Below are 21645 nucleotides of genomic sequence, written 5' to 3'. Positions count from 1 at the left end.
TAAGCAAGCGCTCTACCACTTGAGCTAATTCCCCTGCTGTGTTTGAGCATTTGTCCAACTAACTACCGCAAGCTCCCCAACCTGCCCTTCCTGGCCTGCTCGTTGCTCTCTGCAACCATGCCTGAGTTTCCATTGGTTGGTTGGTTGTTTATTTTCAAGTGGGCGACTGCCCAGAAGCAGACTTTTGTTCTGGGGGAGTGGATTCTGACACCCATTATGCATGAATACCAGGTGGTAAGCTTCACGGGTTTTGCCCCTAAAACAACCCAATCTCCTCACATGGACTCCCTGGCATGCTTCTCACACTTTTGGGGCATGCCTCAGGAAGCATTTGTTGCTTCATTGTTCAATGAGAGCAGTTGGCTGGAAGGTGGTGAAAAGTGCCTTTTCATTACAGCAGCTTGCTTTTCACCTGCAGCTTTAAGAATACAAGCAGGTAAGCATCATATTTTCAGTTTGTAAAAGCTGTCTCAGCTGACTTTGCACTCGAGCGAGAGTTAGAATTTCATAGTGGATGGTGGGACTATGACAAGCCTGTTGAAAAATGTGAGTTGGAGATTCTGAGGTCAGTGGGCAATTCAAGAAATAAAGCCAAGCAAACTGAAAGGAATCTGTGATAGCTCACCTTCGGAGCTCATAAGAGGAGCATATCAGCAGAAAAGTAGTGTGCATTTAGTTGATTTGGTCATTGCCAAGGTTGTGGGTTTAATCCAAATAGTGGCTGTTTTCACAGATGTGCTGCTTTGAATGTGGCGAAAGAAATTTGATCTAGACTTGGCTGAAAGTGCAGATGATTCGGCTGGTTTGCAAGATGACAAGAAAGTTTTTCTCTATAAAATGCAAGTAAGCTGGCGGCTTTGGAGAATGTGGGCATTGATCCCACTACCTCTTACATGCTAAGCAAGCGCTCTACCACTTGAGCTAATTCCCCTGCTGTGTTTGAGCATTTGTCCAACTAACTACCACAAGCTCCCCAACCTGCCCTTCCTGGCCTGCTCGTTGCTCTCTGGAACCATGACTGAGTTTCCATTGGTTGGTTGGTTGTTTATTTTCAAGTTGGCGACTGCCCAGAAGCAGACTTTTGTTCTGGGGGAGTGGATTCTGACTCCCATTATGCATGAATACCAGGTGGTAAGCTTCACGGGTTTTGCCCCTAAAACAACCCAATCTCCTCACATGGACTCCCTGGCATGCTTCTCACACTTTTGGGGCATGCCTCAGGAAGCATTTGTTGCTTCATTGTTCAATGAGAGCAGTTGGCTGGAAGGTGGTGAAAAGTACCTTTTCACGACAGCAGCTTGCTTTTCACCAGCAGCTTTAAGAATACAAGCAGGTAAGCATCATATTTTCAGTTTGTAAAAGCTGTCTCAGCTGACTTTGCACTCGAGCGAGAGTTAGAATTTCATAGTGGATGGTGGGACTATGACAAGCCTGTTGAAAAATGTGAGTTGGAGATTCTGAGGTCAGTGGGCAATTCAAGAAATAAAGCCAAGCAAACTGAAAGGAATCTGTGATAGCTCACCTTCGGAGCTCATAAGAGGAGCATATCAGCAGAAAAGTAGTTTGCAGTTAGTTGATTTGGTCATTGCCAAGGTTGTGGGTTTAATCCAAATAGTGGCTGTTTTCACAGATGTGCTGCTTTGAATGTGGCGAAAGAAATTTGATCTAGACTTGGCTGAAAGTGCAGATGATTCGGCTGGTTTGCAAGATGACAAGAAAGTTTTCTCTGTAAAATGCAAGTAAGACTGTGGCTTTGGAGAATGTGGGCATCGATCCCACTACCTCTTACATGCTAAGCAAGCACTCTGCCACTTGAGCTAATTCTCCTGCTGTGTTTGAGCATTTGTCCAACTAACTACCGCAAGCTCCCCAACCTGCCCTTCCTGGCCTGCTCGTTGCTCTCTGCAACCATGCCTGAGTTTCCATTGGCTGTTTGTTTATTTTCAAGTGGGCGACTGCCCAGAAGCAGACTTTTGTTCTGGGGGAGTGGATTCTGACTCCCATTTGCATCAATACCAGGTGGTAAGCTTCAAGGCGTTTGCCCCTAAAACAACCCAATCTCCTCACATGGACTCCCTGGCATGCTTCTCACACTTTTGGGGCATGCCTCAGGAAGCATTTGTTGCTTCATTGTTCAATGAGAGCAGTTGGCTGGAAGGTGGTGAAAAGTGCCTTTTCATTACAGCAGCTTGCTTTTCACCTGCAGCTTTAAGAATACAAGCAGGTAAGCATCATATTTTCAGTTTGTAAAAGCTGTCTCAGCTGACTTTGCACTCGAGCGAGAGTTAGAATTTCATAGTGGATGGTGGGACTATGACGAGCCTGTTGAAAAATGTGAGTTGGAGATTCTGAGGTCAGTGGGCAATTCAAGAAATAAAGCCAAGCAAACTGAAAGGAATCTGTGATAGCTCACCTTCGGAGCTCATAAGAGGAGCATATCAGCAGAAAAGTAGTGTGCAGTTAGTTGATTTGGTCATTGCCAAGGTTGTGGGTTTAATCCAAATAGTGGCTCTTTTCACAGATGTGCTGCTTTGAATGTGGCGAAAGAAATTTGATCTAGACTTGGCTGAAAGTGCAGATGATTCGGCTGGTTTGCAAGATGACAAGAAAGTTTTTCTCTATAAAATGCAAGTAAACTGGCGGCTTTGGAGAATGTGGGCATCGATCCCACTACCTCTTACATGCTAAGCAAGTGCTCTACCACTTGAGCTAATTCCCCTGCTGTGTTTGAGCATTTGTCCAACTAACTACCGCAAGCTCCCCAACCTGCCCTTCCTGGCCTGCTCGTTGCTCTCTGGAACCATGACTGAGTTTCCATTGGTTGGTTGGTTGTTTATTTTCAAGTTGGCGACTGCCCAGAAGCAGACTTTTGTTCTGGGGGAGTGGATTCTGACTCCCATTATGCATGAATACCAGGTGGTAAGCTTCACGGGTTTTGCCCCTAAAACAAACCAATCTCCTCACATGGACTCCCTGGCATGCTTCTCACACTTTTGGGGCATGCCTCAGGAAGCATTTGTTGCTTCATTGTTCAATGAGAGCAGTTGGCTGGAAGGTGGTGAAAAGTACCTTTTCACGACAGCAGCTTGCTTTTCACCAGCAGCTTTAAGAATACAAGCAGGTAAGCATCATATTTTCAGTTTGTAAAAGCTGTCTCAGCTGACTTTGCACTCGAGCGAGAGTTAGAATTTCATAGTGGATGGTGGGAATATGACGAGCCTGTTGAAAAATGTGAGTTGGAGATTCTGAGGTCAGTGGGCAATTCAAGAAATAAAGCCAAGCAAACTGAAAGGAATCTGTGATAGCTCACCTTCGGAGCTCATAAGAGGAGCATATAAGCAGAAAAGTAGTGTGCAGTTAGTTGATTTGGTCATTGCCAAGGTTGTGGGTTTAATCCAAATAGTGGCTGTTTTCACAGATGTGCTGCTTTGAATGTGGCGAAAGAAATTTGATCTAGACTTGGCTGAAAGTGCAGATGATTCGGCTGGTTTGCAAGATGACAAGAAAGTTTTTCTCTATAAAATGCAAGTAAACTGGCGGCTTTGGAGAATGTGGGCATCGATCCCACTACCTCTTACATGCTAAGCAAGTGCTCTACCACTTGAGCTAATTCCCCTGCTGTGTTTGAGCATTTGTCCAACTAACTACCGCAAGCTCCCCAACCTGCCCTTCCTGGCCTGCTCGTTGCTCTCTGGAACCATGACTGAGTTTCCATTGGTTGGTTGGTTGTTTATTTTCAAGTTGGCGACTGCCCAGAAGCAGACTTTTGTTCTGGGGGAGTGGATTCTGACTCCCATTATGCATGAATACCAGGTGGTAAGCTTCACGGGTTTTGCCCCTAAAACAAACCAATCTCCTCAAATGGACTCCCTGGCATGCTTCTCACACTTTTGGGGCATGCCTCAGGAAGCATTTGTTGCTTCATTGTTCAATGAGAGCAGTTGGCTGGAAGGTGGTGAAAAGTACCTTTTCACGACAGCAGCTTGCTTTTCACCAGCAGCTTTAAGAATACAAGCAGGTAAGCATCATATTTTCAGTTTGTAAAAGCTGTCTCAGCTGACTTTGCACTCGAGCGAGAGTTAGAATTTCATAGTGGATGGTGGGACTATGACAAGCCTGTTGAAAAATGTGAGTTGGAGATTCTGAGGTCAGTGGGCAATTCAAGAAATAAAGCCAAGCAAACTGAAAGGAATCTGTGATAGCTCACCTTCGGAGCTCATAAGAGGAGCATATCAGCAGAAAAGTAGTGTGCAGTTAGTTGATTTGGTCATTGCCAAGGTTGTGGGTTTAATCCAAATAGTGGCTGTTTTCACAGATGTGCTGCTTTGAATGTGGCGAAAGAAATTTGATCTAGACTTGGCTGAAAGTGCAGATGATTCGGCTGGTTTGCAAGATGACAAGAAAGTTTTTCTCTGTAAAATGCAAGTAAGATGGTGGCTTTGGAGAATGTGGGCATCGATCCCACTACCTCTTACATGCTAAGCAAGCACTCTACCACTTGAGCTAATTCCCCTGCTGTGTTTGAGCATTTGTCCAACTAACTACCGCAAGCTCCCCAACCTGCCCTTCCTGGCCTGCTCGTTGCTCTCTGCAACCATGCCTGAGTTTCCATTGGCTGTTTGTTTATTTTCAAGTGGGCGACTGCCCAGAAGCAGACTTTTGTTCTGGGGGAGTGGATTCTGACTCCCATTTGCATCAATACCAGGTGGTAAGCTTCAAGGCTTTTGCCCCTAATACAACCCAATCTCCTCACATGGACTCCCTGGCATGCTTCTCACACTTTTGGGGCATGCCTCAGGAAGCATTTGTTGCTTCATTGTTCAATGAGAGCAGTTGGCTGGAAGGTGGTGAAAAGTGCCTTTTCATTACAGCAGCTTGCTTTTCACCTGCAGCTTTAAGAATACAAGCAGGTAAGCATCATATTTTCAGTTTGTAAAAGCTGTCTCAGCTGACTTTGCACTCGAGCGAGAGTTAGAATTTCATAGTGGATGGTGGGACTATGACATGCCTGTTGAAAAATGTGAGTTGGAGATTCTGAGGTCAGTGGGCAATTCAAGAAATAAAGCCAAGCAAACTGAAAGGAATCTGTGATAGCTCACCTTCGGAGCTCATAAGAGGAGCATATCAGCAGAAAAGTAGTGTGCAGTTAGTTGATTTGGTCATTGCCAAGGTTGTGGGTTTAATCCAAATAGTGGCTGTTTTCACAGATGTGCTGCTTTGAATGTGGCGAAAGAAATTTGATCTAGACTTGGCTGAAAGTGCAGATGATTCGGCTGGTTTGCAAGATGACAAGAAAGTTTTTCTCTGTAAAATGCAAGTAAGACAGTGGCTGTGGAGAATGTGGGCATCGATCCCACTACCTCTTACATGCCAAGCAAGTGCTCTACCACTTGAGCTAATTCCCTTGCTGTGTTTGATCATTTGTCCAACTAACTACCGCAAGCTCCCCAACCTGCCCTTCCTGGCCTGCTCGTTGCTCTCTGCAACCGTGCCTGAGTTTCCATTGGCTGTTTGTTTATTTTCAAGTGGGCGACTGCCCAGAAGCAGACTTTTGTTCTGGGGGAGTGGATTCTGACTCCCATTTGCATCAATACCAGGTGGTAAGCTTCAAGGCGTTTGCCCCTAAAACAACCCAATCTCCTCACATGGACTCCCTGGCATGCTTCTCACACTTTTGGGGCATGCCTCAGGAAGCATTTGTTGCTTCATTGTTCAATGAGAGCAGTTGGCTGGAAGGTGGTGAAAAGTGCCTTTTCATTACAGCAGCTTGCTTTTCACCTGCAGCTTTAAGAATACAAGCAGGTAAGCATCATATTTTCAGTTTGTAAAAGCTGTCTCAGCTGACTTTGCACTCGAGCGAGAGTTAGAATTTCATAGTGGATGGTGGGACTATGACGAGCCTGTTGAAAAATGTGAGTTGGAGATTCTGAGGTCAGTGGGCAATTCAAGAAATAAAGCCAAGCAAACTGAAAGGAATCTGTGATAGCTCACCTTCGGAGCTCATAAGAGGAGCATATCAGCAGAAAAGTAGTGTGCATTTAGTTGATTTGGTCATTGCCAAGGTTGTGGGTTTAATCCAAATAGTGGCTGTTTTCACAGATGTGCTGCTTTGAATGTGGCGAAAGAAATTTGATCTAGACTTGGCTGAAAGTGCAGATGATTCGGCTGGTTTGCAAGATGACAAGAAAGTTTTTCTCTATAATATGCAAGTAAGCTGGCGGCTTTGGAAAATGTGGGCATCGATCTCACTACCTCTTACATGCTAAGCAAGCGCTCTACCACTTGAGCTAATTCCCCTGCTGTGTTTGAGCATTTGTCCAACTAACTACCGCAAGCTCCCCAACCTGCCCTTCCTGGCCTGCTCGTTGCTCTCTGGAACCATGCCTGAGTTTCCATTGGTTGGTTGGTTCTTTATTTTCAAGTTGGCGACTGCCCAGAAGCAGACTTTTGTTCTGGGGGAGTGGATTCTGACTCCCATTATGCATGAATACCAGGTGGTAAGCTTCACGGGTTTTGCCCCTAAAACAAACCAATCTCCTCACATGGACTCCCTGGCATGCTTCTCACACTTTTGGGGCATGCCTCAGGAAGCATTTGTTGCTTCATTGTTCAATGAGAGCAGTTGGCTGGAAGGTGGTGAAAAGTACCTTTTCACGACAGCAGCTTGCTTTTCACCAGCAGCTTTAAGAATACAAGCAGGTAAGCATCATATTTTCAGTTTGTAAAAGCTGTCTCAGCTGACTTTGCACTCGAGCGAGAGTTAGAATTTCATAGTGGATGGTGGGACTATGACAAGCCTGTTGAAAAATGTGAGTTGGAGATTCTGAGGTCAGTGGGCAATTCAAGAAATAAAGCCAAGCAAACTGAAAGGAATCTGTGATAGCTCACCTTCGGAGCTCATAAGAGGAGCATATCAGCAGAAAAGTAGTGTGCAGTTAGTTGATTTGGTCATTGCCAAGGTTGTGGGTTTAATCCAAATAGTGGCTGTTTTCACAGATGTGCTGCTTTGAATGTGGCGAAAGAAATTTGATCTAGACTTGGCTGAAAGTGCAGATGATTCGGCTGGTTTGCAAGATGACAAGAAAGTTTTTCTCTGTAAAATGCAAGTAAGCTGGCGGCTTTGGAAAATGTGGGCATCGATCCCACTACCTCTTACATGCTAAGCAAGCACTCTACCACTTGAGCTAATTCCCTTGCTGTGTTTAAGCATTTGTCCAACTAACTACCGCAAGCTCCCCAACCTGCCCTTCCTGGCCTGCTCGTTGCTCTCTGGAACCATGACTGAGTTTCCATTGGTTGGTTGGTTGTTTATTTTCAAGTTGGCGACTGCCCAGAAGCAGACTTTTGTTCTGGGGGAGTGGATTCTGACTCCCATTATGCATGAATACCAGGTGGTAAGCTTCATGGGTTTTGCCCCTAAAACAACCCAATCTCCTCACATGGACTCCCTGGCATGCTTCTCACACTTTTGGGGCATGCCTCAGGAAGCATTTGTTGCTTCATTGTTCAATGAGAGCAGTTGGCTGGAAGGTGGTGAAAAGTGCCTTTTCATTACAGCAGCTTGCTTTTCACCTGCAGCTTTAAGAATACAAGCAGGTAAGCATCATATTTTCAGCTTGTAAAAGCTGTCTCAGCTGACTTTGCACTCGAGCGAGAGTTAGAATTTCATAGTGGATGGTGGGACTATGACAAGCCTGTTGAAAAATGTGAGTTGGAGATTCTGAGGTCAGTGGGCAATTCAAGAAATAAAGCCAAGCAAGCTGAAAGGAATCTGTGATAGCTCACCTTCGGAGCTCATAAGAGGAGCATATCAGCAGAAAAGTAGTGTGCAGTTAGTTGATTTGGTCATTGCCAAGGTTGTGGGTTTAATCCAAATAGTGGCTGTTTTCACAGATGTGCTGCTTTGAATGTGGCGAAAGAAATTTGATCTAGACTTGGCTGAAAGTGCAGATGATTCGGCTGGTTTGCAAGATGACAAGAAAGTTTTTCTCTGTAAAATGCAAGTAAGACAGTGGCTGTGGAGAATGTGGGCATCGATCCCACTACCTCTTACATGCTAAGCAAGTGCTCTACCACTTGAGCTAATTCCCTTGCTGTGTTTGAGCATTTGTCCAACTAACTACCGCAAGCTCCCCAACCTGCCCTTCCTGGCCTGCTCGTTGCTCTCTGCAACCATGACTGAGTTTCCATTGGTTGGTTGGTTGTTTATTTTCAAGTTGGCGACTGCCCAGAAGCAGACTTTTGTTCTGGGGGAGTGGATTCTGACTCCCATTATGCATGAATACCAGGTGGTAAGCTTCACGGGTTTTGCCCCTAAAACAAACCAATCTCCTCACATGGACTCCCTGGCATGCTTCTCACACTTTTGGGGCATGCCTCAGGAAGCATTTGTTGCTTCATTGTTCAATGAGAGCAGTTGGCTGGAAGGTGGTGAAAAGTACCTTTTCACGACAGCAGCTTGCTTTTCACCAGCAGCTTTAAGAATACAAGCAGGTAAGCATCATATTTTCAGTTTGTAAAAGCTGTCTCAGCTGACTTTGCACTCGAGCGAGAGTTAGAATTTCATAGTGGATGGTGGGACTATGACAAGCCTGTTGAAAAATGTGAGTTGGAGATTCTGAGGTCAGTGGGCAATTCAAGAAATAAAGCCAAGCAAACTGAAAGGAATCTGTGATAGCTCACCTTCGGAGCTCATAAGAGGAGCATATCAGCAGAAAAGTAGTTTGCAGTTAGTTGATTTGGTCATTGCCAAGGTTGTGGGTTTAATCCAAATAGTGGCTGTTTTCACAGATGTGCTGCTTTGAATGTGGCGAAAGAAATTTGATCTAGACTTGGCTGAAAGTGCAGATGATTCGGCTGGTTTGCAAGATGACAAGAAAGTTTTTCTCTATAAAATGCAAGTAAACTGGCGGCTTTGGAGAATGTGGGCATCGATCCCACTACCTCTTACATGCTAAGCAAGTGCTCTACCACTTGAGCTAATTCCCCTGCTGTGTTTGAGCATTTGTCCAACTAACTACCGCAAGCTCCCCAACCTGCCCTTCCTGGCCTGCTCGTTGCTCTCTGGAACCATGACTGAGTTTCCATTGGTTGGTTGGTTGTTTATTTTCAAGTTGGCGACTGCCCAGAAGCAGACTTTTGTTCTGGGGGAGTGGATTCTGACTCCCATTATGCATGAATACCAGGTGGTAAGCTTCACGGGTTTTGCCCCTAAAACAAACCAATCTCCTCAAATGGACTCCCTGGCATGCTTCTCACACTTTTGGGGCATGCCTCAGGAAGCATTTGTTGCTTCATTGTTCAATGAGAGCAGTTGGCTGGAAGGTGGTGAAAAGTACCTTTTCACGACAGCAGCTTGCTTTTCACCAGCAGCTTTAAGAATACAAGCAGGTAAGCATCATATTTTCAGTTTGTAAAAGCTGTCTCAGCTGACTTTGCACTCGAGCGAGAGTTAGAATTTCATAGTGGATGGTGGGACTATGACAAGCCTGTTGAAAAATGTGAGTTGGAGATTCTGAGGTCAGTGGGCAATTCAAGAAATAAAGCCAAGCAAACTGAAAGGAATCTGTGATAGCTCACCTTCGGAGCTCATAAGAGGAGCATATCAGCAGAAAAGTAGTGTGCAGTTAGTTGATTTGGTCATTGCCAAGGTTGTGGGTTTTACCCTTTGGTGACTGACCCCTTGAAAATGGTTCCTCCAGGAACGATGACGTTTCAGTTGTCAAGACAACGGAAAAACTAAAATACAAAAACAGAAAGATACATCACAATGCTCTTGTGCACAAAACAAAATGCTCTTGTATTTTAGTTTTTCCATTGTCTTGACAACTGAAACGTTTAAAAACGTTTAATGGTTCCTGGAGGAACCATTTTCAAGGGGTCAGTCACCAAAGGGTTAATCCAAATAGTGGCTGTTTTCACAGATGTGCTGCTTTGAATGTGGCGAAAGAAATTTGATCTAGACTTGGCTGAAAGTGCAGATGATTCGGCTGGTTTGCAAGATGACAAGAAAGTTTTTCTCTGTAAAATGCAAGTAAGCTGGCGGCTTTGGAAAATGTGGGCATCGATCCCACTACCTCTTACATGCTAAGCAAGCACTCTACCACTTGAGCTAATTCCCTTGCTGTGTTTAAGCATTTGTCCAACTAACTACCGCAAGCTCCCCAACCTGCCCTTCCTGGCCTGCTCGTTGCTCTCTGGAACCATGACTGAGTTTCCATTGGTTGGTTGGTTGTTTATTTTCAAGTTGGCGACTGCCCAGAAGCAGACTTTTGTTCTGGGGGAGTGGATTCTGACTCCCATTATGCATGAATACCAGGTGGTAAGCTTCATGGGTTTTGCCCCTAAAACAACCCAATCTCCTCACATGGACTCCCTGGCATGCTTCTCACACTTTTGGGGCATGCCTCAGGAAGCATTTGTTGCTTCATTGTTCAATGAGAGCAGTTGGCTGGAAGGTGGTGAAAAGTGCCTTTTCATTACAGCAGCTTGCTTTTCACCTGCAGCTTTAAGAATACAAGCAGGTAAGCATCATATTTTCAGCTTGTAAAAGCTGTCTCAGCTGACTTTGCACTCGAGCGAGAGTTAGAATTTCATAGTGGATGGTGGGACTATGACAAGCCTGTTGAAAAATGTGAGTTGGAGATTCTGAGGTCAGTGGGCAATTCAAGAAATAAAGCCAAGCAAGCTGAAAGGAATCTGTGATAGCTCACCTTCGGAGCTCATAAGAGGAGCATATCAGCAGAAAAGTAGTGTGCAGTTAGTTGATTTGGTCATTGCCAAGGTTGTGGGTTTAATCCAAATAGTGGCTGTTTTCACAGATGTGCTGCTTTGAATGTGGCGAAAGAAATTTGATCTAGACTTGGCTGAAAGTGCAGATGATTCGGCTGGTTTGCAAGATGACAAGAAAGTTTTTCTCTGTAAAATGCAAGTAAGACAGTGGCTGTGGAGAATGTGGGCATCGATCCCACTACCTCTTACATGCTAAGCAAGTGCTCTACCACTTGAGCTAATTCCCTTGCTGTGTTTGAGCATTTGTCCAACTAACTACCGCAAGCTCCCCAACCTGCCCTTCCTGGCCTGCTCGTTGCTCTCTGCAACCATGACTGAGTTTCCATTGGTTGGTTGGTTGTTTATTTTCAAGTTGGCGACTGCCCAGAAGCAGACTTTTGTTCTGGGGGAGTGGATTCTGACTCCCATTATGCATGAATACCAGGTGGTAAGCTTCACGGGTTTTGCCCCTAAAACAAACCAATCTCCTCACATGGACTCCCTGGCATGCTTCTCACACTTTTGGGGCATGCCTCAGGAAGCATTTGTTGCTTCATTGTTCAATGAGAGCAGTTGGCTGGAAGGTGGTGAAAAGTACCTTTTCACGACAGCAGCTTGCTTTTCACCAGCAGCTTTAAGAATACAAGCAGGTAAGCATCATATTTTCAGTTTGTAAAAGCTGTCTCAGCTGACTTTGCACTCGAGCGAGAGTTAGAATTTCATAGTGGATGGTGGGACTATGACAAGCCTGTTGAAAAATGTGAGTTGGAGATTCTGAGGTCAGTGGGCAATTCAAGAAATAAAGCCAAGCAAACTGAAAGGAATCTGTGATAGCTCACCTTCGGAGCTCATAAGAGGAGCATATCAGCAGAAAAGTAGTGTGCAGTTAGTTGATTTGGTCATTGCCAAGGTTGTGGGTTTAATCCAAATAGTGGCTGTTTTCACAGATGTGCTGCTTTGAATGTGGCGAAAGAAATTTGATCTAGACTTGGCTGAAAGTGCAGATGATTCGGCTGGTTTGCAAGATGACAAGAAAGTTTTTCTCTGTAAAATGCAAGTAAGCTGGCGGCTTTGGAAAATGTGGGCATCGATCCCACTACCTCTTACATGCTAAGCAAGCACTCTACCACTTGAGCTAATTCCCTTGCTGTGTTTAAGCATTTGTCCAACTAACTACCGCAAGCTCCCCAACCTGCCCTTCCTGGCCTGCTCGTTGCTCTCTGGAACCATGACTGAGTTTCCATTGGTTGGTTGGTTGTTTATTTTCAAGTTGGCGACTGCCCAGAAGCAGACTTTTGTTCTGGGGGAGTGGATTCTGACTCCCATTATGCATGAATACCAGGTGGTAAGCTTCATGGGTTTTGCCCCTAAAACAACCCAGTCTCCTCACATGGACTCCCTGGCATGCTTCTCACACTTTTGGGGCATGCCTCAGGAAGCATTTGTTGCTTCATTGTTCAATGAGAGCAGTTGGCTGGAAGGTGGTGAAAAGTGCCTTTTCATTACAGCAGCTTGCTTTTCACCTGCAGCTTTAAGAATACAAGCAGGTAAGCATCATATTTTCAGCTTGTAAAAGCTGTCTCAGCTGACTTTGCACTCGAGCGAGAGTTAGAATTTCATAGTGGATGGTGGGACTATGACAAGCCTGTTGAAAAATGTGAGTTGGAGATTCTGAGGTCAGTGGGCAATTCAAGAAATAAAGCCAAGCAAGCTGAAAGGAATCTGTGATAGCTCACCTTCGGAGCTCATAAGAGGAGCATATCAGCAGAAAAGTAGTGTGCAGTTAGTTGATTTGGTCATTGCCAAGGTTGTGGGTTTAATCCAAATAGTGGCTGTTTTCACAGATGTGCTGCTTTGAATGTGGCGAAAGAAATTTGATCTAGACTTGGCTGAAAGTGCAGATGATTCGGCTGGTTTGCAAGATGACAAGAAAGTTTTTCTCTGTAAAATGCAAGTAAGACAGTGGCTGTGGAGAATGTGGGCATCGATCCCACTACCTCTTACATGCTAAGCAAGTGCTCTACCACTTGAGCTAATTCCCTTGCTGTGTTTGAGCATTTGTCCAACTAACTACCGCAAGCTCCCCAACCTGCCCTTCCTGGCCTGCTCGTTGCTCTCTGCAACCATGCCTGAGTTTCCATTGGCTGTTTGTTTCTTTTCAAGTGGGCGACTGCCCAGAAGCAGACTTTTGTTCTGGGGGAGTGGATTCTGACTCCCATTTGCATCAATACCAGGTGGTAAGCTTCACGGGTTTTGCCCCTAAAACAACCCAATCTCCTCACATGGACTCCCTGGCATGCTTCTCACACTTTTGGGGCATGCCTCAGGAAGCATTTGTTGCTTCATTGTTCAATGAGAGCAGTTGGCTGGAAGGTGGTGAAAAGTACCTTTTCACGACAGCAGCTTGCTTTTCACCAGCAGCTTTAAGAATACAAGCAGGTAAGCATCATATTTTCAGTTTGTAAAAGCTGTCTCAGCTGACTTTGCACTCGAGCGAGAGTTAGAATTTCATAGTGGATGGTGGGACTATGACAAGCCTGTTGAAAAATGTGAGTTGGAGTTTCTGAGGTCAGTGGGCAATTCAAGAAATAAAGCCAAGCAAACTGAAAGGAATCTGTGATAGCTCACCTTCGGAGCTCATAAGAGGAGCATATCAGCAGAAAAGTAGTGTGCAGTTAGTTGATTTGGTCATTGCCAAGGTTGTGGGTTTAATCCAAATAGTGGCTGTTTTCACAGATGTGCTGCTTTGAATGTGGCGAAAGAAATTTGATCTAGACTTGGCTGAAAGTGCAGATGATTCGGCTGGTTTGCAAGATGACAAGAAAGTTTTTCTCTGTAAAATGCAAGTAAGACGGTGGCTGTGGAGAATGTGGGCATCGATCCCACTACCTCTTACGTGCGCCTACTGTGTCTCACTGTTACTGCTAAAGTAAGCCCAAAGTAAGCCCACAGTGGCCAATCAGGTCCGACATGGGCTTACTTTTGACCAATGAGGTTGCCTCCCATGGGCTTACTTTGGGCCAGTGGGCTTACTTTTGACCAATGAGGTTGCCTCCCATGGGCTTACTTTAGGCCCTGCCCGCTCTTTCTCTTGTCATTCGTGATCGGAACATCACAGCGATTCAACGAGGTAAGTGGACTTGCATTTCTCCTAGGTAAATGTATATGTAACTTTGAGATTTTTGGTGGATGATACGGAGAAATGTAGTCGCTACTGATTCTTGATTTTACATAAAATGCTGAGCGTAAAATTCGTAAAGTTTCGTGATACACGGTGTTGTTCTTCTGCCTGTGGTAATTGACTACCATTAACGTAGGTGGCTGTAAAGGAAATCTCTTACTTATACGAATAGATATTAAACCCAAACGGTTTAAAATTTGTTGTTGTGCTTCATTTCTGGTGAAAACGGGTTAAATGGTCAAACAAACAGCCTGCCCACCTGAAATCTGGCTTACTTGTATGAGGAAGGGGGAAATTGTCGCATTTGTTTAATCAGACTAAACCGATTAAATGTAAAAGGCAAACTGCGTACTGAAATGTATTTGTATGTACTCAAAACGGTTTATTTGTTTTAAAACCGACCATGGTTTAGCCGATTCAATGAGGAATGTGCAGATGTAAAGACTGTAAACAGAAGAATATGTGACGTTGATGTATGCTCTAGTATATTCCGTCATATTAATGTCTCAAGCGGTTTGAATATCGAAAATAGCAGATTTTATTTTATTCGTGTTAAAAAAGAAACAGTCTTTACAGTCGCCTAATTACGAGATCTTGCGGTCATGAGGAGAAACTCATTAACGACAATGAGAAAATAAGGCTATTAATAAGGCATTAAAATAAAATAAAATAAGGCATTAAAATAAGGCATAAAAATAAGGCATTAAAACGGGCACCCTGAAGAAAGGCGACGTGGTGCTCAACTGCTACAGGTGTGCCCGTGGCTCCACCTCCCTGGAGTCTTTCCATCTTCACCTGACTAGGTTTATCCCAGGTATTTACTTTCTCTTTTTTTTTGGGGGGGGGTACTTTATTAATAGTTTGATATGACTTCTTGTGGCGGCCCAAAGGGCGTGTCTTGGTTTTTCCGCCCTCCTGCTTTTTTTTGTGTCTTCTCAGGTGTGCAAGATGTAGCCGATTAGGCTGACGAGGGACGCGTGGGTCCACCTGATGCTCCTTCAAAATGACCTGGCTCTTTTTTCTACGTAGGAGAGAGCAGCGAGGGCAAGACGACGTCCTTCTCAGTGCCTCCCGTTCAATCTTGAGCGGCGTGCCTCTTTGAAGGACTTTAAAGTTCATATTCTGGCTTTTGTTTTGTTTCACTCTTTGGTTGAATTTGTAGCGCTGGCTTTGAAAAGTAAAATAAGTGAACTGGCTCCATGCCTCCTCTACATTATTTCTCACTTGTGATGTGAGCGTAACACTCCTTTTGTAATGTATGTTTGGTTGTAATGGAAATTGTGTTATAACAGGAGGAGCATGGCATATAATTCTGTGACCTGGGGTCCTGACTTTTTTGTGTTCATGTATTTATCCATCAGGAACCAGTGCCAGCGCCTCGCATTTCCAGGCGTATCTTCTGGAAGGACTGATGCGCTGGAACGAGGACAGAATGAAGGACTCTGTTCAAGCACCCACTTCCATGCGCACCTACGGCAGTGTTCTGCAGGAGGCCGTGGATCGGCTCAGCCAAGCCGTTCTGGGAAAACGTTGGGATGAGCAGTACCGCAGTCCTGGAGTCTACACAGGTTAGCACTGATCACTTATTCAAAAAGGACAAAATTACCTCAGGCAGTGTATCATATAGTTACATTTTAATGTATTACTTGAATATGAACAATTTTCTGTTTTACTTTTCATAGGTGAATTGTTGGCCATGGAGTACCTGTACAGCCAGACTGGCATATCACTTACTCCAACACTCCACAACCAAGAGGAGGAGGACCAGCTGGTGGAGGACATTGATGACGAGGACATTGAGGACGAAGGCTTTGAGGAGGAGACAGAGGACATCACAGTTCCTGTGCTGACTGACGATGACCATGACATTGAAAGGAGGCCCTCAACCACAAGGCGTCGGGCACCTTCACCACCACCTCTACCAGAACTGCCGTCCACGTCCACGGGTGGAGGTCAGCGTCCAGTTGCTGCTGCCGCCGTTCCGTCCACGTCGGGTCAAGGACTGCACCCTGCTGCTACTGCTGCTGCTGCCACCACTTCAGGGGCTCAGGTAAGACACTAACAGATATTTCAATTCCAAGTTAATGTTACTACATTTTACATTTACCACTACTAATGAATACTTTTTAATTTTTTTTTATTTAGGGCGTCGTCATTGGACCGGATGGCATTCCTGGGTGGGACAAAGTGCAAGAGCTGGCTGCTTACCTGGTGGACCTGCGAGATGCCGCCTACCTCACTGAGCCACAGGTGACCGAGGTCATCCAGCTGTGGGCGGCACTCCCAGACAGCGACAAGGAGAGGATCGACTACCAGCCACGTCACCAGGAGCGGCTGTCGTCTGGTCGATTCAAGGCACCGAAGCGGTCTGGAGTCACACCGGGTGTGGAGAGCGTCAAGCGCAGCTTGATAGGTCACCCTGGGGGGCCGGCTCAGTGGCCTGGTACCAGCCGCTTGGTAGACGCCATGTGCACATGCTTGTGCACTTTGCACAAGTGCACTACCAGGAAGGCCGGTGTTTCCACTCCCAGGTGGACCAGAATTCTGGATGATTACCACCACATCCGTGACTTGATCATCACCAGCCCACGGTTGATGGCAGATACAACAATTCAGTTGTTTCAAATCAACCAGCAGACACTTCAGTGGTAGGTCTCCCCCTTTTTTATTGATTTCCCTCAAATTTACACAATAATGGTCTCATAATTGTCCCATGAACACACAAATGACCCTCCCACAAACTCTCTCATTTCAGGTTTCAACAGCGGCTGAAAGGTCAGGAGATGAGTACACTCACTCAGGGACTGACTCCAGCACCCCAAATTCCCCGCAAATACTTGCTTCCGTAGTTGGCACGGACAGAGCAGAGATCACAGCTCAGCACTCACTCACTGCCGAGTTCAAAAAGTAAATAAATAAATAAACCAACCCAGGGCTGTTTCTGCCCGGTTTCAAACCGGGGGCCTTTCGTGTGTTAGACGAACGTGATAACCACTACAATACAGAAACCGCAGCCCTGGGACAGATCAGCTGTTGCCTGGGCCTCAAATACAGGAGCAATGGCACTTAGGCATGTGTCGCCAGGGTAGGCCTGCAGCGTTGGTGGTATAGTGGCTAGCATAGCTGCCTTCCAAGCAGTTGACCCGGGTTCGATTCCCGGCCAACGCACACCCTTTGACGCTTTGTTGCCCTGATGAAAGGCGGAGAGCATGGCGAGGCACTTGGGAGGAAACAGCAGGAATGGATCAGTTGCTTGTCACTGCCTTGCCGAGGAGGTGACCGAGGGCTGCTCCTTCTGCTTTCCGCTCGCATTGCATGTAGTCGAATAGCATCGGTTTGCGCAAACCTGGGCGTGTTTGCAGGACACGGGCACCTGCGTGTTTGTCTTTCGTTGGCGGCAAGCAACTTTGCTTGTTTTCCACAAACGGAGAACTGCACAGTCACGGTTTGAGAGTTAATAAGCAAACGTGTCTGAATGTTGGCCGGCAAATACCCGTTGAGACAGGATGAAGCATTCCAGAGTCAATGCCAATTTGCAGCGTTCTGATGCCGTGTGCAGCCCGGTTGACCTGACCTCACTCCGTAAACGAGCAACCAAGTGGTATTTGAGAACACCACCTCCCCGTGACGAATTGCAATGTCCATGCTTCCACAGTCGACAGACATGTAGATAATGCCCGATTTTGTTTTTAAAGCAGCCGTCACGGACCTTGACGGAAAACCAGAGAGGCAGGGAAACCGTTCAAACGAGGTTTTGTCCCGACGGTCGTCTGCACGTAGGAGAACATGACAACCACTAATCCACAGAAAGCAATCCGGTCACGTTAAGGGTCTGTCTTTCTGGCTGTTTCGAGAGTACCTGATCATAGCAAGGCGATAACTGGGCGTTAAGAAAAGCCGAGCTCAAAGGGCAAAGCATGGCTCTGCCAGCGTCTATAGCATCAACAAGCGTCTATTCGCTTGTTAGGTGCAAGGGGAAACCACTGCACAGCAGAAAACACGCGAAGCTTTTTCAGCGTCTCGGTTTGGGATTGTTCCAAAAGGCACGGACGGAGCAGAGATGGCAGCTCGACATTTGTTCGCTGCCAAGTTCAAGAAAACCAGCACCGTTTCCGCCCGGTTTCGAATGGCGGACCGCTCTCGTGTTAAGCGAACGTGGTAACCAATACAATACGGAAACCACGCGTGTGTTAGCTCTTGCCTGGGCCTCAAGAAGAACGCGGGTCACGCTTAAACAATTGTCACGAGAATAGGGGCACGGCCTTGGCATCGTAGAGATGAGCTGGTGGTCGAGCGTGACAAGGTTCAGCATCGAAAAGCGCTGCAACATCATCACGGGAAGAAATCAAATGCCTTGTGTGGACGGGCCAAGGAGGGGACTGAGGACTGGTCTTTCCACTAGCAACGTAAGTACTTGTTTGCAGGTTTGAATGACATCAGTTTGCCCCTGCGTACGTTCGACCCATGAAGCGGTGAAGAACACGGGCTCCTGCGTGTTTTCCTTTCGTTGGCAACAAGCGACAGGTGTATATTTGTCCACAAACAGAGAACTGTAGAGTCACTGTTTAAGATTTGTTCAGCAAATGTGTCCATACCTTGGCAGGTCAAAAGCAAATACTTGCTTCCGTAGTTGGCACGGACAGAGCAGAGATCACAGCTCAGCACTCACTCACTGCCGAGTTCAAAAAGTAAATAAATAAATAAACCAACCCAGGGCTGTTTCTGCCCGGTTTCAAACCGGGGGCCTTTCGTGTGTTAGACGAACGTGATAACCACTACACTACAGAAACCGCAGCCCTGGGACAGATCAGCTGTTGCCTGGGCCTCAAATACAGGAGCAGTGGCGCTTAGGCATGTGTCGCCAGGGTAGGCCTGCAGCGTTGGTGGTATAGTGGCTAGCATAGCTGCCTTCCAAGCAGTTGACCCGGGTTCGATTCCCGGCCAACGCACACCCTTCGACGCTTCGTTGCTCTGTTGAAGGGAGGGGAGCATGGCGAGGCACTTGGGAGGAAACAGCAGGAACGGATCAGTTGCTTGTCACTGCCTTGCCGAGGAGGTGACCGAGGGCTGCTCCATCTGCTTTCCGCTCGCGTTGCATGTAGTCGAATAGCATCGGTTTGCGCAAACCTGGGCGTGTTTGCAGGACACGGGCACCTGCGTGTTTGTCTTTCGTTGGCGGCAAGCAACTTTGCTTGTTTTCCACAAACGGAGAACTGCACAGTCACGGTTTGAGAGTTAATAAGAAAACGTGTCTGAACGTTGGCCGGCAAATACCCGTTGAGACAGGATGAAGCATTCCAGAGTCAATGCCAATTTGCAGCGTTCTGATGCCGTGTGCAGCCCGGTTGACCTGACCTCACTCCGTAAACAAGCAACCAAGTGGTATTTGAGAACACCACCTCCCCGTGACGAATTGCAATGTCCATGCTTCCACAGTCGACAGACATGTAGATAATGCCCGATTTTGTTTTTAAAGCAGCCGTCACGGACCTTGACGGAAAACCAGAGAGGCAGGGAAACCGTTCAAACGAGGTTTTGTCCCGACGGTCGTCTGCACGTAGGAGAACATGACAACCACTAATCCACAGAAAGCAATCCGGTCACGTTAAGGGTCTGTCTTTCTGGCTGTTTCGAGAGTACCTGATCATAGCAAGGCGATAACTGGACGTTAAGAAAAGCCGAGCTCAAAGGGCAAAGCATGGCTCTGCCAGCGTCTATAGCATCAACAAGCGTCTATTCGCTTGTTAGGTGCAAGGGGAAACCACTGCACAGCAGAAAACACGCGAAGCTTTTTCAGCGTCTCGGTTTGGGATTGTTCCAAAAGGCACGGACGGAGCAGAGATGGCAGCTCGACATTTGTTCGCTGCCAAGTTCAAGAAAACCAGCACCGTTTCCGCCCGGTTTCGAATCGCGGACCGCTCTCGTGTTAAGCGAACGTGGTAACCAATACAATACGGAAACCACGCGTGTGTTAGCTCTTGCCTGGGCCTCAAGAAGAACGCGGGTCACGCTTAAACAATTGTCACGAGAATAGGGGCACGGCCTTGGCATCGTAGAGATGAGCTGGTGGTCGAGCGTGACAAGGTTCAGCATCGAAAAGCGCTGCAACATCATCACGGGAAGAAATCAAATGCCTTGTGTGGACGGGCCAAGGAGGGGACTGAGGACTGGTCTTTCCACTAGCAACGTAAGTACTTGTTTGCAGGTTTGAATGACATCAGTTTGCCCCTGCGTACGTTCGACCCATGAAGCGGTGAAGAACACGGGCTCCTGCGTGTTTTCCTTTCGTTGGCAACAAGCGACAGGTGTATATTTGTCCACAAACAGAGAACTGTAGAGTCACTGTTTAAGATTTGTTCAGCAAATGTGTCCATACCTTGGCGGGTCAAAAGCAAATACTTGCTTCCGTAGTTGGCACGGACAGAGCAGAGATCACAGCTCAGCACTCACTCACTGCCGAGTTCAAAAAGTAAATAAATAAATAAATGAACCAACCCAGGGCTGTTTCTGCCCGGTTTCGAACCGGGGGCCTTTCATGTGTTAGACGAACTTGATAACCACTACACTACAGAAACCGCAGCCCTGGGACAGATCAGCTGTTGCCTGGGCCTCAAATACAGGAGCAATGGCGCTTAGGCATGTGTCGCCAGGGTAGGCCTGCAGCGTTGGTGGTATAGTGGCTAGCATAGCTGCCTTCCAAGCAGTTGACCCGGGTTCGATTCCCGGCCAACGCACACCCTTTGACGCTTCGTTACTCTGATGAAAGGTGGAGAGCATGGCGAGGCACTTGGGAGGAAACAGCAGGAACGGATCAGTTGCTCGTCACTGCCTTGCCGAGGAGGTGACCGAGGGCTGCTCCTTCTGCTTTCCGCTCGCGTTGCATGTAGTCGAATAGCATCGGTTTGCGCAAACCTGGGCGTGTTTGCAGGACACGGGCACCTGAGTGTTTGTCTTTCGTTGGCGGCAAGCTACTTTGCCTGTTTTCCACAAACGGAGAACTGCACAGTCACGGTTTGAGAGTTAATAAGCAAACGTGTATGAATGTTGGCCGGCAAATACTCGTTGAGACAGGATGAAGCATTCCAGAGTCAATGCCCATTTGCAGCGTTCTGATGCCGTGTGCAGCCCGGTTTACCTGACCTCACTCCGTAAACGAGCAACCAAGTGGTATTTGAGAACACCACCTCCCCGTGACGAATTGCAATGTCCATGCTTCCACAGTCGACAGACATGTAGATAATGCCCGATTTTGTTTTTAAAGCAGCCGTCACGGACCTTGACGGAAAACCAGAGAGGCAGGGAAACCGTTCAAACGAGGTTTTGTCCCGACGGTCGTCTGCACGTAGGAGAACATGACAACCACTAATCCACAGAAAGCAATCCGGTCACGTTAAGGGTCTGTCTTTCTGGCTGTTTCGAGACTACCTGATCTTAGCAAGGCGATAACTGGACGTTAACGACAGCTTAGCTCAAAGGGCAAAGCATGGCTCTGCCAGCGTCTATAGCATCAACAAGCGTCTATTCGCTTGTTAGGTGCAAGGGGAAACCACTGCACAGCAGAAAACACGCGAAGCTTTTTCAGCGTCTCGGTTTGGGATTGTTCCAAAAGGCACGGACGGAGCAGAGATGGCAGCTCGACATTTGTTCGCTGCCAAGTTCAAGAAAACCAGCACCGTTTCCGCCCGGTTTCGAAT

The 21645-nt window shown here is 46.7% G+C and overlaps 6 non-coding genes across 6 annotated transcripts; 3 read left to right on the top strand and 3 right to left on the bottom strand.

The window, feature by feature from the left end:
- Window positions 1-16887: 16887 nt before the first annotated feature.
- trnav-aac (transfer RNA valine (anticodon AAC)) lies at window positions 16888-16960 on the bottom strand. Its single transcript has one exon. It is a non-coding gene; the product is annotated as a tRNA-Val (tRNA).
- Window positions 16961-17047: 87 nt separating this feature from the next.
- trnag-ucc (transfer RNA glycine (anticodon UCC)) lies at window positions 17048-17119 on the top strand. Its single transcript has one exon. It is a non-coding gene; the product is annotated as a tRNA-Gly (tRNA).
- A 1549-nt stretch (window positions 17120-18668) lies between these two features.
- Window positions 18669-18741, bottom strand: trnav-aac (transfer RNA valine (anticodon AAC)). Its single transcript has one exon. It is a non-coding gene; the product is annotated as a tRNA-Val (tRNA).
- An 87-nt stretch (window positions 18742-18828) lies between these two features.
- Window positions 18829-18900, top strand: trnag-ucc (transfer RNA glycine (anticodon UCC)). Its single transcript has one exon. It is a non-coding gene; the product is annotated as a tRNA-Gly (tRNA).
- A 1553-nt stretch (window positions 18901-20453) lies between these two features.
- Window positions 20454-20526, bottom strand: trnav-aac (transfer RNA valine (anticodon AAC)). The gene has a single exon. It is a non-coding gene; the product is annotated as a tRNA-Val (tRNA).
- Window positions 20527-20613: 87 nt separating this feature from the next.
- trnag-ucc (transfer RNA glycine (anticodon UCC)) lies at window positions 20614-20685 on the top strand. The gene has a single exon. It is a non-coding gene; the product is annotated as a tRNA-Gly (tRNA).
- Window positions 20686-21645: the final 960 nt, after the last annotated feature.

The sequence above is a fragment of the Neoarius graeffei genome, chromosome 1 (genome assembly GCF_027579695.1).
Source record: "Neoarius graeffei isolate fNeoGra1 chromosome 1, fNeoGra1.pri, whole genome shotgun sequence".
NCBI classification, from domain to species: Eukaryota; Metazoa; Chordata; class Actinopteri; order Siluriformes; family Ariidae; genus Neoarius; species Neoarius graeffei.
The sequence above is the reverse complement of the archived record's forward strand: the minus strand, read 5'-3'. Positions and strand labels throughout refer to the sequence as shown.